The sequence below is a fragment of the Bolinopsis microptera genome, chromosome 2 (assembly GCF_026151205.1).
Source record: "Bolinopsis microptera isolate Bmic1 chromosome 2, MBARI_Bmic_1.0, whole genome shotgun sequence".
Lineage (NCBI taxonomy): Eukaryota > Metazoa > Ctenophora > Tentaculata > Lobata > Bolinopsidae > Bolinopsis > Bolinopsis microptera.
This window is the reverse complement of record NC_087073.1, coordinates 509,349-530,156: the sequence shown is the minus strand read 5'-3', so window position 1 is coordinate 530,156 and position 20,808 is coordinate 509,349. Positions and strand designations below refer to the sequence as shown.

General features: G+C 40.1%; 1 long non-coding RNA gene across 1 annotated transcript; it reads left to right on the top strand.

Moving 5' to 3' along the window:
* Positions 1–505: 505 nt before the first annotated feature.
* On the top strand, positions 506–19,360 carry LOC134811181 (uncharacterized). Its single transcript, XR_010159766.1, has 6 exons — positions 506–678; positions 1,250–1,409; positions 1,815–1,882; positions 4,100–4,205; positions 17,584–17,687; positions 19,262–19,360. It is a non-coding gene; the product is annotated as an uncharacterized LOC134811181 (long non-coding RNA).
* Positions 19,361–20,808: the final 1,448 nt, after the last annotated feature.

Genomic DNA, 20,808 nt, shown 5'->3' with positions numbered 1-20,808 from the left:
TGACTTCTTAGGCTTTTTGTATGCTCTCTTAGGATTAAAATGTGTCAATAGCAGCAAAAAAGTTATTATATGGATGCTCGCCCTGTCTAACACCCAGATGCTTTTTTCGGAGAGTTTTTCCTAATATAATGGCAAACAATATGTCAAACAGCATACATGTATACATACAACAAATTAAATCAGATACTTTCTTTTTAGGCTTCATGTTTGTTTACCTGTAGTCTAAAAGTGACAGAAAAAGTATTATCAGTCTTACACTGCCACTCATTGCATGACATGAGAGATTCAGTTAAAGACACTCTATGGTTTACACTGAACATTTTTGTAGAAGGTCTTAAAAACATGACTTGTTAGATAAGTTACTGTATATAACTGTTAATGATCTATATTTCCTAAATTCGAATGGTTAAGACTCGAGATTTTGATGTATTTTTTAACCCTTTCAGTTAATTCGTTCGCATTGTGATATTTAAAAAAATCTGATATTAAGTCCAACATGTAGCCAGTATGTCATGGCAGTCCCATACACTTTTAAAGTACGTTTTATGGACGACAGGAATCCGTTCACTGTGGCATACGCAGAGCCAACAGTGCCTCCAACATTCGTGTTCTTGGAAGATGAGACTCTCTTAGAACCAGATACCTCGACTGATCAAAGTTCTAAATGCTCCACACCAGGTTAGTTTCGAAAGGATTTCCTTAAAATAAGAATATTCTAAATTTTCATTAGCTTCTATCTTTGATTTCGTTCATGTCGTTACAGGATGCTGTAGGCCAGAATGGTAACCTTTACCTGTTACCCTTTTATAAGGCTGACAGTAATATTTATCTGAAGAAATTGATTTATCTTAATAAAATTAGTTTACTGGAATAAGTCATTAAGTCTACTACTACTGCTTGCTACTACTACTACATGTACAGCAAACGTCCAGAAAGTCGGTACAAGTATTGCCATTCATTTGTGGGACCTTCATATTACACGATTATTACGAAATGCAAAATCCAATTGGGGTAAAAAGTAATCTATTTATTACAATAACACATGGTCTTCAATTTTGATCCAGTACTTAACAACTTAAATATCCTACTGATTTTAAATTCCCAAAAGTCTGAAGCCAGAAACAGACAACTTTTAAAGACAGTGATCTTACATTATATATTATGGACCTGGACTAGTAATTATAGTAACACCTAGTAACACCTAGTAACACCTAGTATCTTCTTTTAAAGACAGTGATATTACCTACAGGTAGACGAAGCTGCACTACAAGTCTCTATAGATAACTCCTACCTGGACCTGGATTCCACAATAGTAAATCTGTGCGAGGGTGGAAGTTTAGATCCCACAAATCGCAAGACAATCCTAATTCTCAGGACCAGTCTGTCTGTCAGAGTCCACAACTGCTGTGGTCAGTATCTACTTGCTGCACCTTAGTAACACCTTAGTAACACCTTAGTAACACCTTAGTAACACCTTAGTAACACCTTAGTAACACCTTAGTAACACCTAGTATCTACTTGCTGCACCTTAGTAACACTTAGTAACACCTTAGTAACACCTTAGTAACACCTTAGTAACACCTAGTATCTACTTGCTGCGTGTTATTGCCATGTTTTTGTGAAGTTTAACGAAGTTGTGTGTTCTGCTTGCCATAGCAAGGCACTTAACGTCATGTTTACCATCACATATGTATATTTGCTTAAACTTATTACGTTGCATATTATAGATTACGTATTGTTGTTGAAATTTACATTTTCTGTTGATAACGAAACTTGCTTTAATCTTTAAATTAATCATACAATTCTCCTTTTAGAAACGCTACAAAAATCCAGTGGTAGGGACTTGAGAAAAGCTTTGTTCTCGTTGAAGCGTATATTCAAGGTAAGTTACCCTTTATCACATCTAATTTTAGGACCTCATGTTACACTTCAGCCGTTTTAATGTTATCTAAGAACACGATTTTGTAGGATATTTGAAATTTAGCATAATACCAACACATGACCGGTATAAAAGCTTCGTCGTCGAGAGGTTAATTAAATCCCGTCTTACTCTAATACTCTAATATAACCCTAAAATACTATAAATATTATTCATTTTGCTCGTACTCAGATCCGATCTGTGAGAACTGATAAAAATATGTCTTGGATAAGTTGCTCAGTATTTCTGAAATTGTTCTTCGTAAACCTAATATTATAATGTAAGAGCTGACGTTGGTATCGATGTATATTATATATATATTTCATTGCTGAACTTCTACACAATAAAAAAAGCGGTTTTGACTAGATCCTCGTAATTCTTTGCATCATTTATTAACATCAATTCTCAAATTATTAGTTATATAGTAGTGTTGATTGTTGAAAGTATTAAAACTGTATATATATATAATATATATATTATATATTGATGTTGGTAGGTCTTAGAGCGCTGCTCTATAACAGACGATACGCTGTGTGCATATTATTGGAAGATTTCATTACACGGCTGTGTCTTGTAGTTAGGGATGCTGTGTTGTATAGTGTAATGACCTGGTTACCTGGTTACCTAGTTACCTGGTTACAAGGTTACCTGGTTACCCGGTTACCTGGTTACCTGGTTACCTGGTTACCTGGTTACCTGGTTACAAGGTTACCTGGTTACCCGGTTACCTGGTTACCTGGTTACCTGGTTACACGGCTGTGTCTTGTAGTTTGGGATGCTGTGTTGTATAGTGTAATGTGATCATTCCAGTAGCGGCCTCCAATTTGAAGGGGCTACCTAATGTTACACTCAAGTTACACTCAAGTTACCTCCCTGGCCTGGATCACTGTGTGAGTGTGGAATGCCATTGTTTGTCTTCGTCCTTTATTAGATGCCAATTTCTGTGTAACAAAGAATCGTTCGTATCATACAGTAAATGTAGTAAAATTTAGGACCAATTTCGTGATCAGCATTTAAGTCGGGCTGTTTCCAGGGATACGATTTCGGTTGGTAATTTAAGTTGCGGCGACTGCGGATATCGTGTTACTAAACTACGATTCCTATAATTGATACTGATTACAAGTGGCCTGAAGGACATCTTTATGTATGATAAGGGGATCTTTCATTCATTTTAGAGATAATTCGGTGCATTTTTATTAAAAGATGACCACTGATAAACTTTTCTATCAGTCAAAGGTATTTAATCATCACAATTGGAGTAAAAATGTCCTCAAAATACGGTGATAAAATCATGCTGTTTTCTAAAATATTCGAAAAGTGTGATCTCATTAAAACGTTCCATGCAAACGAGAATCTGATTTTCAGAATTGGACTACAGTAATCGGATGAGTCATGTGATCAGTTACCTCCGATCCTATAGGTCGAGCGGTACATTGTCCTAATTCTATTGGTGTACTTGATTATATGTGCCTGAAAAACAATTATGTCGTTGAGGTGCTTTAGGTAGTGGGCTTACAGTTACATCCTTCTCTATTGTCCCTATCACTCTACACTCATTCTTTTTACACAAATGATAAAGAAATTCAGAAAATAAAAAAGTTATTGTATCATTTTTGACCAGCGTGGCAGTTAAATTAAAAGTTTAAAAACTTAAAAGAAGGGTCATATTAAGTTACTAAAGTTGGATAAGGTTGCAAGCGGCGTCGTACCCTCTACTAACTACTTATCATACTACGTATTATCAACTATATTACGTAAAGATATGCGTCATCTTAGGTTAATTGTGAGGTGAGCTGTTTAACAGCATATGCCACCATGCTAGAGATCCTTGTTGATATTTCTTGTGAATAAGAATCAGGTTACCGTGCTTGCGTCATACTAGATGTGTGATGTTCCCACACCGAACCTTCTAGTGCTAAGGTATGGGTTGAGTATTAGCTATGGATAACCTGGTTACCTGGTTACCTGGTTACCTGGTTACTGTGCTTGCGTCATACTAGATGTGTGATGTTCCCACACCGAACCTTCTAGTGCTAAGGTATGGGTTGAGTATTAGCTATGGATAATATACAGTGATAACTGGTATAACTGGTAAACGTAGTGTATATTATATTAAGGAACTATTATATTATATATCCCTCAGACTATAACAAGATACCATCTAGATATTCTCCTCCGCAGGACGACCAAGATCTGGTGCACTGTTTTGTTGACAAGGGAGGTCTGGATACCCTAGTCAGTGTGGGGGAGGATGCTGATCACAACTACATTATCTACATTATCAGGGGTGAGTATTGGGAGTACTATACGGTCTATATAATACCTGTCTTATATTCGCTATTTTTTGTATATTTTTAAATATTTTTGCATATATTTTTATGTTTTAGCGTCATCTCATAGATTCTAAGATGCGATATTATAGTCTGAAGTTGCTGAGCAGAGACCGTCTTGTCGCCATATTTGTCAATGTCCAACCTTCAACAGTCCCTACTAGTGAGCCTTTACACCAGCCCCGCCCACTCTCTGCACACATGTCCACGTGACATGTTACCCGTCACCATAGTAACGCCCACTAACTACACACTTCACACATTCTTTACATTGTGACTGGTAATTGTGCTCTAAATTACATGTTACATATTGTAACATTCCTCGACCACATGTAGATAGTGCCCCTTACTTCTATTACAGATACCTGTAACTCTATATCTGGAGCATTCAATTTTACGCGGGAATAAAAATATATATATCACAATACTGTAAAAATGGTCGCTAGTACTGCAGTAATGATAATATCATAGCTGCAATGGATTTAAATGCAGACTAAATCATTGCACCCTGCTGCAGTTTCTTAAAGTTGAGATTTCAAAACAAGTACATATGATTGCATGATATATACAGTGACCAGTGTGCTGTAATCTTGTACATCTAAGTCTGTCTGCTTCAAGTACTTATTTTAAGATACGTATAACAACGTACTGTGCCTGAGTCAGTGTGGTAGCCAGGTAACCAGGTAACCAGGTAACCAGGTAACCAGGTAACCAGGTAACCAGGTAACCATGTAACCAGGTAACCAGGTAACCATGTAACCAGGTAACCAGGTAGTCTGTCTGCTTCAAGTACTTATTTTAAGATACGTATAACAACGTACTGTGCCTGACTTAGGAGGGTCACATTAATGCACTCCAGGGCTCCTGGATCGAATCTAAATTTGATCTAGATTCTATTGTTTGGTGTGTATGACACGTCAAACCTTTCCTCTGTGCTATTATTCTGGAAGTTATTTTAAGGTTAAGTGAATTTCCAAATTCTGTAACATTACAATTGTCAGCTAATGTTTCTTGCTAATGTTTCCTCGTCTCACAATTCATGACAAAACGTACAGGCTCCTTAATATGTCAATTCAATTGTGCTCTGTAACCCCGAGCAGCTCACCAATGTTCCAGCTGATATGATACAGTCTATACAGACTATACACAGTAGTAGACTATATAATATAGTCTACTAGTTGTCTGTACTAGGCAACCTTACTCAGTTTAAGTGCAGCAGATTTGATAAGTCTGTTTTAATTAATACACAGAGCTCTACCGATCAGGATAACATTTATAGGCAGGGAGCCAGCTCTGACACTTGTGATATTGGCACCGAGCCAGCTGTACCAATTCATTTGAACTGTTCATTTTATTACAGCTATTGTGGGGTGGATTATGAGAACAAGCTATTATGGGGTGGATTACTAGTGTATGTAACCATGGTAACTAGTAGTGTAACCATGGTAACTAGGGGGATTATGACAAGAATATGTTTTACCCTTCAAAAAATGTAGCCTAGCCATGTGTGAAAAAGTTTGACCAGATCCGATGACAAGCCGAACGTCAAAAAAACGACGCCTTTTTACAAATCTTACCTGTTGACTGACGACTCAGTTGCCAAAATAAATAACATGTCATTTGAACAAGTGTGAATAACTGCATGTCGGATCATTCCATTATTCGAAGATCAAATTAAGTTTCGCCACAATACAATTCAAATAAGTTTGAGTATTTGTATGTCTCCGACTGCAAACAGTCCTAACGAGTAACGATATTAGCGTTATATTTAGCGTCTAAAACCCTTACCTTTCTGTTTATTGGTAGGTTACGAAGTTTTTTGACGGTGATTTCATTTTTCAACTCTTACTTAATCACCACCTCAAGATCACTCTAGACAGGACTGTATATGTAACGGGTCACGTCATTCAACAAAATCTTTATCAAATCAAACGCCACACCACGTCACCTGCTATCAATACGTTTCCAAAAACCCAACCCGTCCCGCTATCAAAACGTTTCGAAACCCCACTCCAGTCACCGCTACCCAATTTCGTTTCCAAAACCCCAACACCAGTCACCTTTTGCACAATCCTTTCCCCCAAACCCCCACGTAGTTTTAAAATACTTTCCCAGAACACCCCCCATAAAATCTATCAATACTTTCCCCAAAACCCCAAACCAGCCCTGTAAAAATACTTTTCCAAAACACCACCCCAGTTCTGCTATAATTTCTTTTCCAAACACCACCCCCGTCACCTGCTATAATCGTTTCGAAACACTCCCCCGTAGGGATCAATCTTTTCCAAAAAAAACCACCCACGTCATTATCAATGTTTCCCAGAAACCACACCACGTCCCCCTGCTATCAATTTTTCCGAACAACCCCCAGTCACCTGTATCAATAGTTTCCAGAAAACCACCCCACGTACCTGTTCATATTTTTTCCCGAACACCACCCCCTCCCTGCTATAAATTCGCCCAGAACCACTCAGATGTTCAATACTTTCCCCCGAACACCACCCACGTCCCCCTGTACAAAAATTTCCAAAAACACCACCCCCACGTCACGCTATCAATCGTTTCCAAAAAACCACACCACGTCCCCTGTTCATAGTTAAAAAAACCCCCCCACCCCAGTCACTGCTGTTAAAAATAGTTTCCAGCCCCACCCCAGCCCCTGTACAATCTTTCCGAACCCCACCCACCTCTCCTGCATCAAAAAAGTTCCAAAACCCCACTCAGCCCCCTGCTAAAAATTTTCCAGAACCCCAACCCCCAGTACCTCTATCAATACTTTTCCAGAACACCACCCCACGTCCCCTGCTATAATCGTTTCCAAAAACCCCCCACGTCCCCGCTATTATATTTTTCCCGAAACCCCACTCCCACTCCCCCCCTGCTACAAAACTTTTCCGAACACCCTCCAGTCCCCTGCTATCATTACGTTTCCAGAAAAACCCACACGTCACTGTTTCAATATTTTCCCAGAACACCCTCCACGTCCCCTGCTTCAAAACGTTTCCGGAACCCAACCCGTCCTGATCAATACTTTTTCCAGAACACCCACCCCCACGCCCGCTTTCAAATTTTCCCGAACCACACCCCCGTCCCCCTGTTAAATATTTTTCCCCAAACACCACAGCACGCCCCTGTTCAATACTTTCCCAGAACACCCCCCCGTCATGTATCAATACGTTTCCAGAAAAACCACCCCACGTCATCTATTCTTTCCAGAACCCCCACTCCACGCACCTGCTTCATATTTTCCCCGAAACCCCCCCATCCGTCACCGCTTCAATAGTTTTAAAACATAACCACGTCATGTTTTAAATATTTCCCAGAACCCACTCCAGTCCCCTGCCAATACGTTTCCCAGAAAACCACCCCACGTCCCCCTGCTATCAAACGTTTAAAAAAACCCACCCACGTCCCCTCTATAAATACTTTTCCCCAAAACAAAAAACCCCGTCACGATAAATTACTTTTCCGAAAACCCAAACGTCACCTGTTCAAACGTTTCCAGAACCCACGCGTCCCCTGCTATTAATACCTTTTCCCCGAACAACAGCACGTCCCCTGTATAAATCTTTCCCCAGAACCCCACCCCACGTATGCTTTAATCGTTTCCGAACACCACCCCGTCATGATAAAAATAGTTTCGAAACCCCCAACTCATGCTTCATCTTTTTCCCGAACCCAACCACGTCATGCCCCTATCAATTCTTTTCCCGAACCCCCCCATCCCCTGTATAAATATTTTTCCAGAACACACCCACGTATGTATAAAATTTCCTTTAGAAACCACTCCCTCACCGCTATCATACTTTTCCAGCAAACCCCCGTCCCTGCTTTCAATTTTTCCAGAAACCCAAAAACCCGGCAGCTTCAATCGTTTCCAGAAAAACCCACGTCACCTGTTAAATAGTTCCAAACCCACAACGTCATGTATCAATATTTTCCCCGAAAACCCCCCACGTCCCTGTATCAATACTTTTCCGAAACCACTCCCACGACCTGCTATCAATACTTTTCCCCAAAACACCACTAAACAACCTATCAATTTAGTTTAAAACCAAAAACCACGTCACCGCTTCAAACGTTTCCCAGAACCCAAAACCACGACTGTTTAAATCGTTTCCCAAAACACCCAACCCCGTCCCCTGTTCAATATTTTTCCCAAAAACCCCAACCCCACGTCACTCCCTATCAATACGTTTCCAGAACCCCAACCAGTCACCTGCTAAAATAGTTTCCAAAAACCCACCCAGTCCCCCTGTATCAAATAGTTTCCAGAACAACCCTACGTCCCTGCTATCAATCTTTCCCAAACACCACCCACGTACTGCAAATATTTCCAGAACACCCAAGCCCCTGTATCAATACTTTTCCAAACCCCCCAAAGTCATGTATCTTTTCGTTTCAGAAAATCCAGTCCCTGATAATCGTTTCCAAACACCAACCACGTCCCCTGCTTTCAATAGTTTAAAACAAAAAAGTCCCTGTATAAATTTTTTCCAGAACCCACTCCCGCACTGTTTTCAATAGTTTCCGAAACCACCCCCTGTACCTTTTTCATACTTTCCAAACCCACACCACGTCACTGCTAAAATTCGTTTAAAGAACCCCACTATGTCCCTGCTTAAAACGTTTCCGAACCCCATCCACGTACCTGCTAAAAATACGTTTCCAAAAAAACCCCACTCCACGTCATGCTCCATATTTTCCCAGAAAAAACCAACCAGGGGTCCCCGGGTTTTAATACGTTTCCCAGAACACCCCCAAAGCACGCTACATTTTCCCCAAAACCACCCACGTCCTGTATCAATACTTTTTTCCAGGACACCACTCCACGTCCCCTGCTATCAACGTTTCCAGAAACCCCAGTATGTATCTTTATTTTTTCCAAAACCACCCCCACGTACCTGTATCAAAACGTTTCCAGAACACCACCCACGTCACTGCTATCTTTACTTTCCCCAACCCCACCCCACGTCCCCCTCTTCAATAGTTTAAACACCATAGTTGTATAAATCTTTTTCCGAAAACACCCCCGTCCCCTGTAAAAATAGTTTCCGAAAAACCCATCCACGTCCCCTGTTTTCAATACGTTTCCAAACCCAACCACTTCCCTGCTATCAATCGTTTCCAAAACACCCATCCCCAAAAATGCTATCAATCGTTTCCAGAACCCCAAACCCCACTCCGCTTCAATCTTTTCCAGAACACCCCCACGCACCGTATAATACGTTTCCAGAAAACACCCCGTCCCCTTATAAATACGTTTCCAGAACCCATCCACGTCACGCTTCAATACTTTAAAACCCATCCACGTCCCCTGTTTTAATAGTTTCAAACCCCCCACCACGTCATGCTATCAATCGTTCCAGAAACACCACCAACGTACCGGCTATCAATAGTTTCCGGGAACCCACCCACCGTCCCCTGCTATCAATCGTTTCCAGAACCCAACCCAAAGTCCCCCTGCTATAAATTTTAGTTTCCAGAACACCCCCCAAACGCCCCTGCTTAAATCGTTTCCAAAAACCCCCCCAAAACGTACCTCTACAATACTTTTAAAAACCCCTCCACGCCCCCTGCTATAAAATTCTTTTTCCAGAAAACCCAACTCAGTCACCTGCTATCTTACTTTTCCAAAAACCCCATCCCGTCCCCTGCTATCAATTTTTTTCCGAAACCACCCACGTCACCTTAATCTTTTCCCAAAAACCCCACCCCCTTCCCCCTTTTTAAAAATTTCTTTTCCCAGACACCCCCCCATTTCCCCTGCTAAAATCGTTTCCAAAAACACCAACCAAACGTCCCCTGTATCAATACTTTTCCCAAAAAACCCACCCCAGCACTGATCAATAGTTTCCAAAAACACCACAACCCCCTCACTTTTCCCAAAGGGCCGCCAAAAACCACACCACGTCAGTATAATACGTTTCCAAACCCCACTCCAGCCTGTATCTTACTTTTCCCGAAAACCACTCACGTACCTGCTTCAATGTTTCCAAAACCCCCCCGTCATGTAAAATTTTTCCAGAACCCCCAAACCAGTCACCTGCTATCAACGTTTAAAAACCCATCCACTCACCTGATCAATATTTTAAAAAACCCCAAACCCCCGTCCGCTATCAATACTTTCCGAAACATCAACGTCCCCCTGCTTCTACTTTTCCGAAAACCCACCAGTACTCTATCAATACGTTTCCAAAAACCCCATCACTCCCCCTCTATAATCGTTTCCAAAAACCCCACCCCCGTCCCCGTATAATCGTTTCCAAAAAACCCCAATCCACGTCACTGTAAAATACTTTCCAAACACCCACCACGTCCCCCCATCAATATTTTTCCAGAAACTATCCAGTCCCCGTATCAATCTTTTCAGAAACCAACCACGTCCCCCTGTTTTCAATACTTTTCCCAGAACCCACACCACGTCCCTGCTTTCAATAGTTTCCAGAACCCACACCCACGTCCCCTGCTATCAAAGTTTCCGAACACCCCCCCACGTCACCGCTTAAAATATTTTTCCCAAAAACACCAAACCCACGTCCCCTGTTTTTCCCCCTTAGTTTCCAAACCCCCACACCACGTCCCTGCTACAATACTTTTCCAAAACCCAAACCAGTATTTTTTCAATACGTTTCCAAACCCCACCCCACGTACCTCTATCAAACTTTTCCAGAACACCAACCACGTTCCTGATCAATACTTTTCCCGAACCCCCACCCCAGTCTCCCGCTATAAATTTTTTTTTTTATTTCAAAATTCTAAATTTAATCAATGATTACAGTTTTTCAATAAAAAGCCCAAAATCCCCTGTGAAGCAAAAAAGGGAAAAAAAGAGAGCTAAAAAAAATTTTCATGATACAACACCAGATAGGGGGTGGAAACAATATGTAAAAACATCAAAGAAAAAATTTTATTTCGGCTAAAACCAAAAACACGGGGTAAGACCAAATAACTTGGTCCCGCCCCTACATAAAATCATTAAAAAAAATAACAAAGAACAAATTTAAATTCATACATCTTCTTGCCCTCTCCAAACTTAACGTACATAACAACAAATACATAATTAAAAAATATTTTTATAAAACACCCTATAATTACCCACGTCACTCCACGTTACTGCTTACGCGTTGTGTGGGTTGTTATAAAGAAAGAATGGGGTTTACTAGTGTGAAGGGGCAAATTAGTTACAGAGTAATGGATTATAAAAAAAATATGTTTATTAAAAATTCCTAGATGGGCCGTTTAATCATGCAAGCAACGTCTAAGACAGAGAATCGTTACGCTTTGTTTAAACGACTAGCAAAATTAATAACTGTCTTTGAACAAGGTGTGCATGTCGGCATTCCATATCAGAAGATCAATTGTTTAATAAACAAGAAGTTGGGTTTTGTAGTCTATGAAAAGTCTTGGTAAGATATTAGCGTTATATTGTGGTTCAAAACCCTTCTTTGATTGATTCCGAGCTCTTGTGCCCTGATTTCATTTTTCCCAAACTTACTAATCACATCAGTATTTAGACAGGTATAGATATACGGTTCCCAAATCAACATAATTTTATAAATCAAATTGAATAGGTGCACTGATCTAATGGGTTAGAATTTTAAATCATTCGTTTCCAGAATACCAACCACGTCCCCTATCAATGTTCAAACTCCACCCCGTCATTGATAAATTTGATCCGGCTCTTTTCTCGTGTCAGACCCATACTCGACCTGGTGTCAATACGTTGGGGAACACCATATCACTGATCAATGTTCAAAAACTCAGTCCTTATCAATGTAAGAACACCAAAGCCCTGCTTTTCGTTTCAGATCACATGGTAACATGACATTTCTTTCAGAACCCAAGCTTCAGTTTGCTTATGATATCTTTGAACACTCCAGTCACCTCTACAAAACCCGTTTTCAACATTACACACCAATGATCATGTTTGGAACACCATATCACCTTATCAATCGTTTCAGATTATACCAATTCTACGTTTCCAGAACACCACTCCACGTCACCTGCTATCAATACGTTTCCAGAACACCACACCACGTCACCTGCTATCAATACGTTTCCAGAACACCACACCACGTCACCTGCTATCAATACGTTTCCAGAACACCACTCCACGTCACCTGCTATCAATACGTTTCCAGAACACCACACCACGTCACCTGCTATCAATACGTTTCCAGAACACCACTCCACGTCACCTGCTATCAATACGTTTCCAGAACACCACACCACGTCACCTGCTATCAATACGTTTCCAGAACACCACACCACGTCACCTGCTATCAATACGTTTCCAGAACACCACTCCACGTCACCTGCTATCAATACGTTTCCAGAACACCACTCCACGTCACCTGCTATCAATACGTTTCCAGAACACCACACCACGTCACCTGCTATCAATACGTTTCCAGAACACCACACCACGTCACCTGCTATCAATACGTTTCCAGAACACCACTCCACGTCACCTGCTATCAATACGTTTCCAGAACACCACACCACGTCACCTGCTATCAATACGTTTCCAGAACACCACTCCACGTCACCTGCTATCAATACGTTTCCAGAACACCACACCACGTCACCTGCTATCAATACGTTTCCAGAACACCACACCACGTCACCTGCTATCAATACGTTTCCAGAACACCACACCACGTCACCTGCTATCAATACGTTTCCAGAACACCACTCCACGTCACCTGCTATCAATACGTTTCCAGAACACCACACCACGTCACCTGCTATCAATACGTTTCCAGAACACCACTCCACGTCACCTGCTATCAATACGTTTCCAGAACACCACTCCACGTCACCTGCTATCAATACGTTTCCAGAACACCACTCCACGTCACCTGCTATCAATACGTTTCCAGAACACCACTCCACGTCACCTGCTATCAATACGTTTCCAGAACACCACACCACGTCACCTGCTATCAATACGTTTCCAGAACACCACTCCACGTCACCTGCTATCAATACGTTTCCAGAACACCACTCCACGTCACCTGCTATCAATACGTTTCCAGAACACCACTCCACGTCACCTGCTATCAATACGTTTCCAGAACACCACTCCACGTCACCTGCTATCAATACGTTTCCAGAACACCACTCCACGTCACCTGCTATCAATACGTTTCCAGAACACCACTCCACGTCACCTGCTATCAATACGTTTCCAGAACACCACTCCACGTCACCTGCTATCAATACGTTTCCAGAACACCACTCCACGTCACCTGCTATCAATACGTTTCCAGAACACCACTCCACGTCACCTGCTATCAATACGTTTCCAGAACACCACTCCACGTCACCTGCTATCAATACGTTTCCAGAACACCACTCCACGTCACCTGCTATCAATACGTTTCCAGAACACCACACCACGTCACCTGCTATCAATACGTTTCCAGAACACCACACCACGTCACCTGCTATCAATACGTTTCCAGAACACCACACCACGTCACCTGCTATCAATACGTTTCCAGAACACCACTCCACGTCACCTGCTATCAATACGTTTCCAGAACACCACACCACGTCACCTGCTATCAATACGTTTCCAGAACACCACACCACGTCACCTGCTATCAATACGTTTCCAGAACACCACACCACGTCACCTGCTATCAATACGTTTCCAGAACACCACTCCACGTCACCTGCTATCAATACGTTTCCAGAACACCACACCACGTCACCTGCTATCAATACGTTTCCAGAACACCACTCCACGTCACCTGCTATCAATACGTTTCCAGAACACCACTCCACGTCACCTGCTATCAATACGTTTCCAGAACACCACTCCACGTCACCTGCTATCAATACGTTTCCAGAACACCACTCCACGTCACCTGCTATCAATACGTTTCCAGAACACCACTCCACGTCACCTGCTATCAATACGTTTCCAGAACACCACACCACGTCACCTGCTATCAATACGTTTCCAGAACACCACTCCACGTCACCTGCTATCAATACGTTTCCAGAACACCACTCCACGTCACCTGCTATCAATACGTTTCCAGAACACCACTCCACGTCACCTGCTATCAATACGTTTCCAGAACACCACTCCACGTCACCTGCTATCAATACGTTTCCAGAACACCACACCACGTCACCTGCTATCAATACGTTTCCAGAACACCACACCACGTCACCTGCTATCAATACGTTTCCAGAACACCACTCCACGTCACCTGCTATCAATACGTTTCCAGAACACCACACCACGTCACCTGCTATCAATACGTTTCCAGAACACCACACCACGTCACCTGCTATCAATACGTTTCCAGAACACCACACCACGTCACCTGCTATCAATACGTTTCCAGAACACCACTCCACGTCACCTGCTATCAATACGTTTCCAGAACACCACTCCACGTCACCTGCTATCAATACGTTTCCAGAACACCACTCCACGTCACCTGCTATCAATACGTTTCCAGAACACCACTCCACGTCACCTGCTATCAATACGTTTCCAGAACACCACACCACGTCACCTGCTATCAATACGTTTCCAGAACACCACACCACGTCACCTGCTATCAATACGTTTCCAGAACACCACACCACGTCACCTGCTATCAATACGTTTCCAGAACACCACTCCACGTCACCTGTATCACTGTGTAATCCTATGGAACCACCGGTCATGTGACCATGGTAATGAGGCACGTGACCATGGTAATGAGGCACGTGACCATGGTAATGAGGCACGTGACCATGGCAATGAGGCACGTGACCATGGTAATGAGGCACGTGACCATGGTAATGAGACACGTGACCTCCCGGGCCGAGTGTAACATTATTAACATTCCATCCTGACACACAACTCAATATCCTCTGATTACGGTACATTGTCCTCTAGTGTATAACACATTGCCCCCACAATATAAATACCCTCTCAGCTTCGTAGCTACAGTCTGGGTACTGAATAGTAAATACTAGTGTTTGGTGCCCTGGAATCTCATTTCACAGCCCAACAATAACCTGGCTCAGTAGTAACCTGGCTCAGTAGTAACCTGGATCAGTAGTAACCTGGCTCGGCTCCAGGTCAGACGTTTTAAACGCTTAAACTCCTGGGTTATTATAATTACAAAAGACCGTTTGGGGGAGCAGGTCGAGTACTGCTTTGTGTCGTGATTACACATATTACACATATTACACATATTACACATATTACACATATTACACATATTACGCATATTACACATATTACACATATTACACATATTACACATATTACACATATTACACATATTACGCATATTACACATATTACACATATTACACATATTACACATATTACACATATTACACATATTACACATATTACACATATTACACATATTACACATATTACACATACTAGCAGGAACCCGTCTAACCCTATAGTGGTGGCAAGACTCAAGAGACTAAAATGAGTATTATTCATTTAATTCGCGTTTTTGACACCAATTGGGGGTCCAGATTTTGGGCACTAAAATTCTTATTCTTTGGCCAATTTTTTATTATTTCATGCTGATTTGAAGGCCATTAAAGCATTCGAACCAGTAAAATAGTTTAAGTTGTATATCATTTACGGTTTTTGCGGAAAGATGCTGAGGTGTCAGTAAAATGGTTCGGATATATATATATATATATATATATATATCGTCTCGCTTGATATATAGTAAGATTACACATTCCAGAGATCAACCAGCTGGCCCACACGTATAATTAGATAATTACACTGCTCATGTTATAATATTACCTGTATTTAACAAGGATAATACTACAGTACATTCTCTAGAAGGGATATGATAATACAAATATTATCATTCTAACCTCTGTGACAACCTGAAGATTTTGACGTTGTTACTAGTGTAGTAACCATGGTAACTAGTAGTGTAACCATGGTTACTAGTGTAGGTAACCATGGTAACTAGCAGTGTAACCATGGTAACCATGGTAACTAGTAGTGTAACCATGGTTACTAGGAGAGATTTTGACGTTGGTTAATCAAGTAGACATATCTGAATATTAAACATCAATATTTCTTTGAATTTGTTTTTCTTACCCTTTTCGCGAACATTTAAATAACAGTAAAATTACAGTCCTATGGACGAGAAGTGTTTCGAAAGGAACGTATTGTCTGATCATGATAAATACATCTGCAAAATTTAACGTGTAGTGGAAATAAGAACCCCGCTATTTTGCATCGTGCTGGGCATATCAAATTATCCTCTTTCTATCAAGTAATTGAGTTTAAATCTAATTTAAGGGTGTAAAGCATGACGGTTTTATCTGTAACTGCTGAAAAATTGAGTTGTATATCATGATGTTTGGAATGTACATATGTCCGTAATGTACTATGTCCGGAATGTATGATGTCCGTAATGTACTATGTCCGGAATGTACTATGTCCGGAATGTACATATTATGTCCGGAATGTACATATTATGTCCGGAATGTATTATGCCCAGAATGTCCGGAAAGTAGTTCAAACATTCTGGGTGCTCTGTGGAAACACTGAGCCCTATTTCTCCCCTCTAATAAACTATTCAGGATATAGGATGCAGGGCTCTCGCATTATGTCCATAAACTTGATTTCATAGTAACTGTAACGTCAACATGCTTGCCTTGGTGACCTTAACAAACTCGGAAGTGTGTTAATTTTAAAAGAAATTATAAAATAAATTATACTCATTCGAAATTTTGAGACCAAAGTTTTACTCCATAATTGTGTCTCTAAACATCTGTTTAGAGGGCCGTTTGGCATTATTGTACTGGGTGTTTCTTGTAAAGATGTTATTGTAATATGTTATTGTATGTTATATGTACTTCTTGGCTAACTTTTTATCCATTTATTCGTCTAGACTTCATTCTGTAAAAGTTACTGGTAGTTCTATACTGTATAAGTGAAGCATTATCTTTTTCTCCTACAACTATTAATATAATATTTTACTTGTAAAACTATTATAAAACCTATAATATGCAGGAAACTCATCCATACATGTCTCCTCTAAACTATTTCATATCCATTAAAATATTATGTGAATCATAAACATTATCACGACACGCCCCTGGATTAATCCAACATTGCACACTATCACTCCTTGTATATGTTATTCATCTATTACTGCTATATAAGAAGTACGATTATTATTATGTGGAATGACAGGAATTAATGTTATATTGAAATACACCTCATTTCAATACTCTAATTGTTTTATATTTTAGCAATATTTCAAGGACAAGATTCACCCTTCAGCATCGAGTAATCTACTCCAATAAGTATATGCAATATTTCAGCGCTGGGAGAGGTTATGGTGTATGTGGATGGAATGCAGGGAATCATAAAACACCACCGCACTATACAGTGGCTCTACGTTCTTATCACTAAATACGGAAACAAGGTAAGAAGACCATTAGCACGTCCTTTTGCTTAAAAGCACAGATTTTTGTACCTGTTATATTTTTCCAGAACGTCCCTCCAAGAAAAGAGACTTAAAAAGGCGTGTGCGTGGTGAAACTACACTGCTGATTGGTCAAACTCTTGTTTAAAGTAGTGCTCGATTCAATAGAGCTTATTTTATAAGTAACATATTCTTTTAAGTTGAGATTCACTGTTTTCCTTAGATCTCAGAAACCATCTACAGTTATTTTATACTTAATATTACCGAATTCTGAATTACATAACATGTTGATTTAATAATATAATGGGCAAGGTGTGAGCAGATCGGTAGTCTGCACATAAATAACTTAATCTCAGTCTCACATAACCTCCAAATATTACATTATTAAAGAGATTTCATGAGTTCGTGTGGACAATACATACAAGGAATCTCATTTACAATTATATTTCACATCAGGAATTACACTAAGGAACTGTTAATTATTCAGACTTACAGTTATCTATACTCGCTAATCTTTATATAGGAGCATCTCATCTCATGACACAGATTTGCTCTCGTCTTAATCAGATCATAAAATTTGATCCCTGAAGCAATAACAACAATTAAAACACATCCTAGCTCAACTATTTACAGTCATGAATAACAATCCAATCTTGCAATGTAAATTTCTACTACACACTAGCTGTATTAATATTAAACTGCGGTAACATATATCTTTATGAAGGAGCACTTGTACAGTGCGGCCTGTCTTCACCCAGCTCCCAGGGGAATTAGTCTTATTCCCTTTCGGACAGGTGCTCAGAACTAATATCCCGTTAATTGGATAATTAAGTGCTAATTGGATTGGTAAAATATCTACTCTTTGATATGTAGACGCAAGGAAGTAAGGCTAATCACATTCATGGAGCTTTAATCTTTGATAATAAATGATATCGCTAGTTCATTAATGGGGGACATGTCCCCCCCCCCTCGGCCCTCTCTCCCCCCCCCCCCCCCATTAATCGTTAGTTGCTGATAATAAAATTCGTTTGATGTTCCATCAGCCGCCTCTCGGAAATTACAACAGCAAAATTTTATAACACTAATGGCTGTTGAAATGTCAGTATCACTAACGGTAATTTGTCACGGTAGTGCTCTGTTTTACAACCCCACTACCTTTAAACTTTATGAAGGAGCACTTATAACTATTAGATAGAATTAAATAGAGTATTTAAATCCCGCTCGTCAGAGGCACATATTAGGTGCGGTAAAAAAATCGAAATTACGCGGTACCGCACCCGACTATAAAGGTAAAATGTGCGGTAAGGTGCGGTAAATTTTTACCAATTATGCGGCAAATGTGCGACGATTTTTTCGAAATTTGTGCGGGAATTGTGCGGTTTTCTTTTGCATTTTCTGAAGGACTTTGGAAATTCTAAACGTATAACCGCCGCTCTTATCAAAAATAGGTCAATACGAGCGGCGCTCGTATTGACAATGGATATTTGATATTTATTGACAGTGTAAATAACTGAAATCAGAAGTCAGAACGGTCCTCCTTTCAAAATTTAACATTTGATGTAAAATAATTTCAGTCGATAATGCTAGTAAAGGGATGTCTGGAGCTCCTGCTAGTGTTCATCAACTACAAAGAAGATACCAATTCGCACTTGGTAGTCAAATGTGTGCACTCAGTCGATGCCAAACATGGTATGTAGTGGTGACAATACGGCTAATGTAGTGGTGACAATACGGCTAATGGATCGTCCACTGGCAGAAAGCCAGGAACTTAAAAGTTGCAATATTTTATTATCAAGAAGAAGAGCTCGGAGAGATGATTTAATTCGTGTACAACACAGCGTGTTGGGTCTTGGTGGGGGTAATTAGCGGGGATTGTTAATCTGGTAGCGTTGAGATTAATTTATTAGTTAATTTTTTTTGACTTAAAAGGTCAATTACAAATTTTGCAGGTAGTGTTGGTTTACAAACCCCCTTTAAAAATTTTAGGGGGCCTTTAAAATATTAGAAAATTAAAAATTTTTAAACCCCTGTGGGAAATTTTGGTTTGGGTAAAAAAAAAAAGGGCCCCCAATTTTAAAAAAATTCTGAAAGGGTGGGTATTTTTAAATTACCCCAAAGGTCCATTTTTTTCAATTGGGGAAAAGTTTTTTTTTTAGACAAGGTTTAAACAAAAATCCCCTTTTAAAAAAAGGGTTAATAAGGGCGTTAACAATAATTGTAAGCGGGAAAATAAAAAATGGGTTTAGGGCCCTTTAAAAAACAAGGTAAAAAAATTTTCTCATAGCAGGGGTGTTAGTTGCAGGTTACAATAAAAAAATAAAAGGGAGTAAATTGTGCAAAAAAATATCCAAAGGAGTATTGGGGAAAAGCAAGAAACAAAAAATCCCTAAAAAAGGGGGGAAAAATTTAATATTTATTAAAAGGGAAAAAAACCAAATTTTTAAACTGAAACCCCCGGGGGTTTGGTTTGGGGGTAAAAATTTTATCGGTAGCGGGAAAATTATTTAGAAATAAAAATTTTTTCTGGGAGCGGGAAGGGGGTTATTTAACCCAAGAAACAAAAAAAAGGATGTTTATTTAAATTAAAAAAAGGGTAACAAAAATACTCAGTGAGGGAGTATTGGGTACAAGGAACAATATATCTAGTAGCGGGGGTAGTTAGTAAAAAAGGTAACAAATATAACCTATTTAGCAGGAGTAGTTAGTACAAGGTAACAAATTACCTGTAGCGGGGTAGTTAGGAAACAAGGTAACAAATATACTCTAGGCGGGTATTTGGGGGAACAAGGAACAAATATACTCTAGTAGCAGGGAGTAGTTAGGTAGCAAGGTAACAAATATACTCTAGTAGCAGGGAGTAGTTAGGTAGCAAGGTAACAAAATATACTCCTAGTAGCAGGGAGTAGTTACCGGTAACAAGGTAACAAATATACTCTAGTAGCAAGGGAGTAGTTAGGTAGCAAGGGTAACAAATATACTCTAGTAGCAGGGAGTAGTTAGGTACCAAGGTAACAATATACTCTAAGTGCAGGGAGTAGTTAGGTAGCAAGGTAACACAAATATACTCTAGTAGCAGGGAGTAGTTAGTTCAAGTAACAATAACTCTAAGCGGGGAGTATTG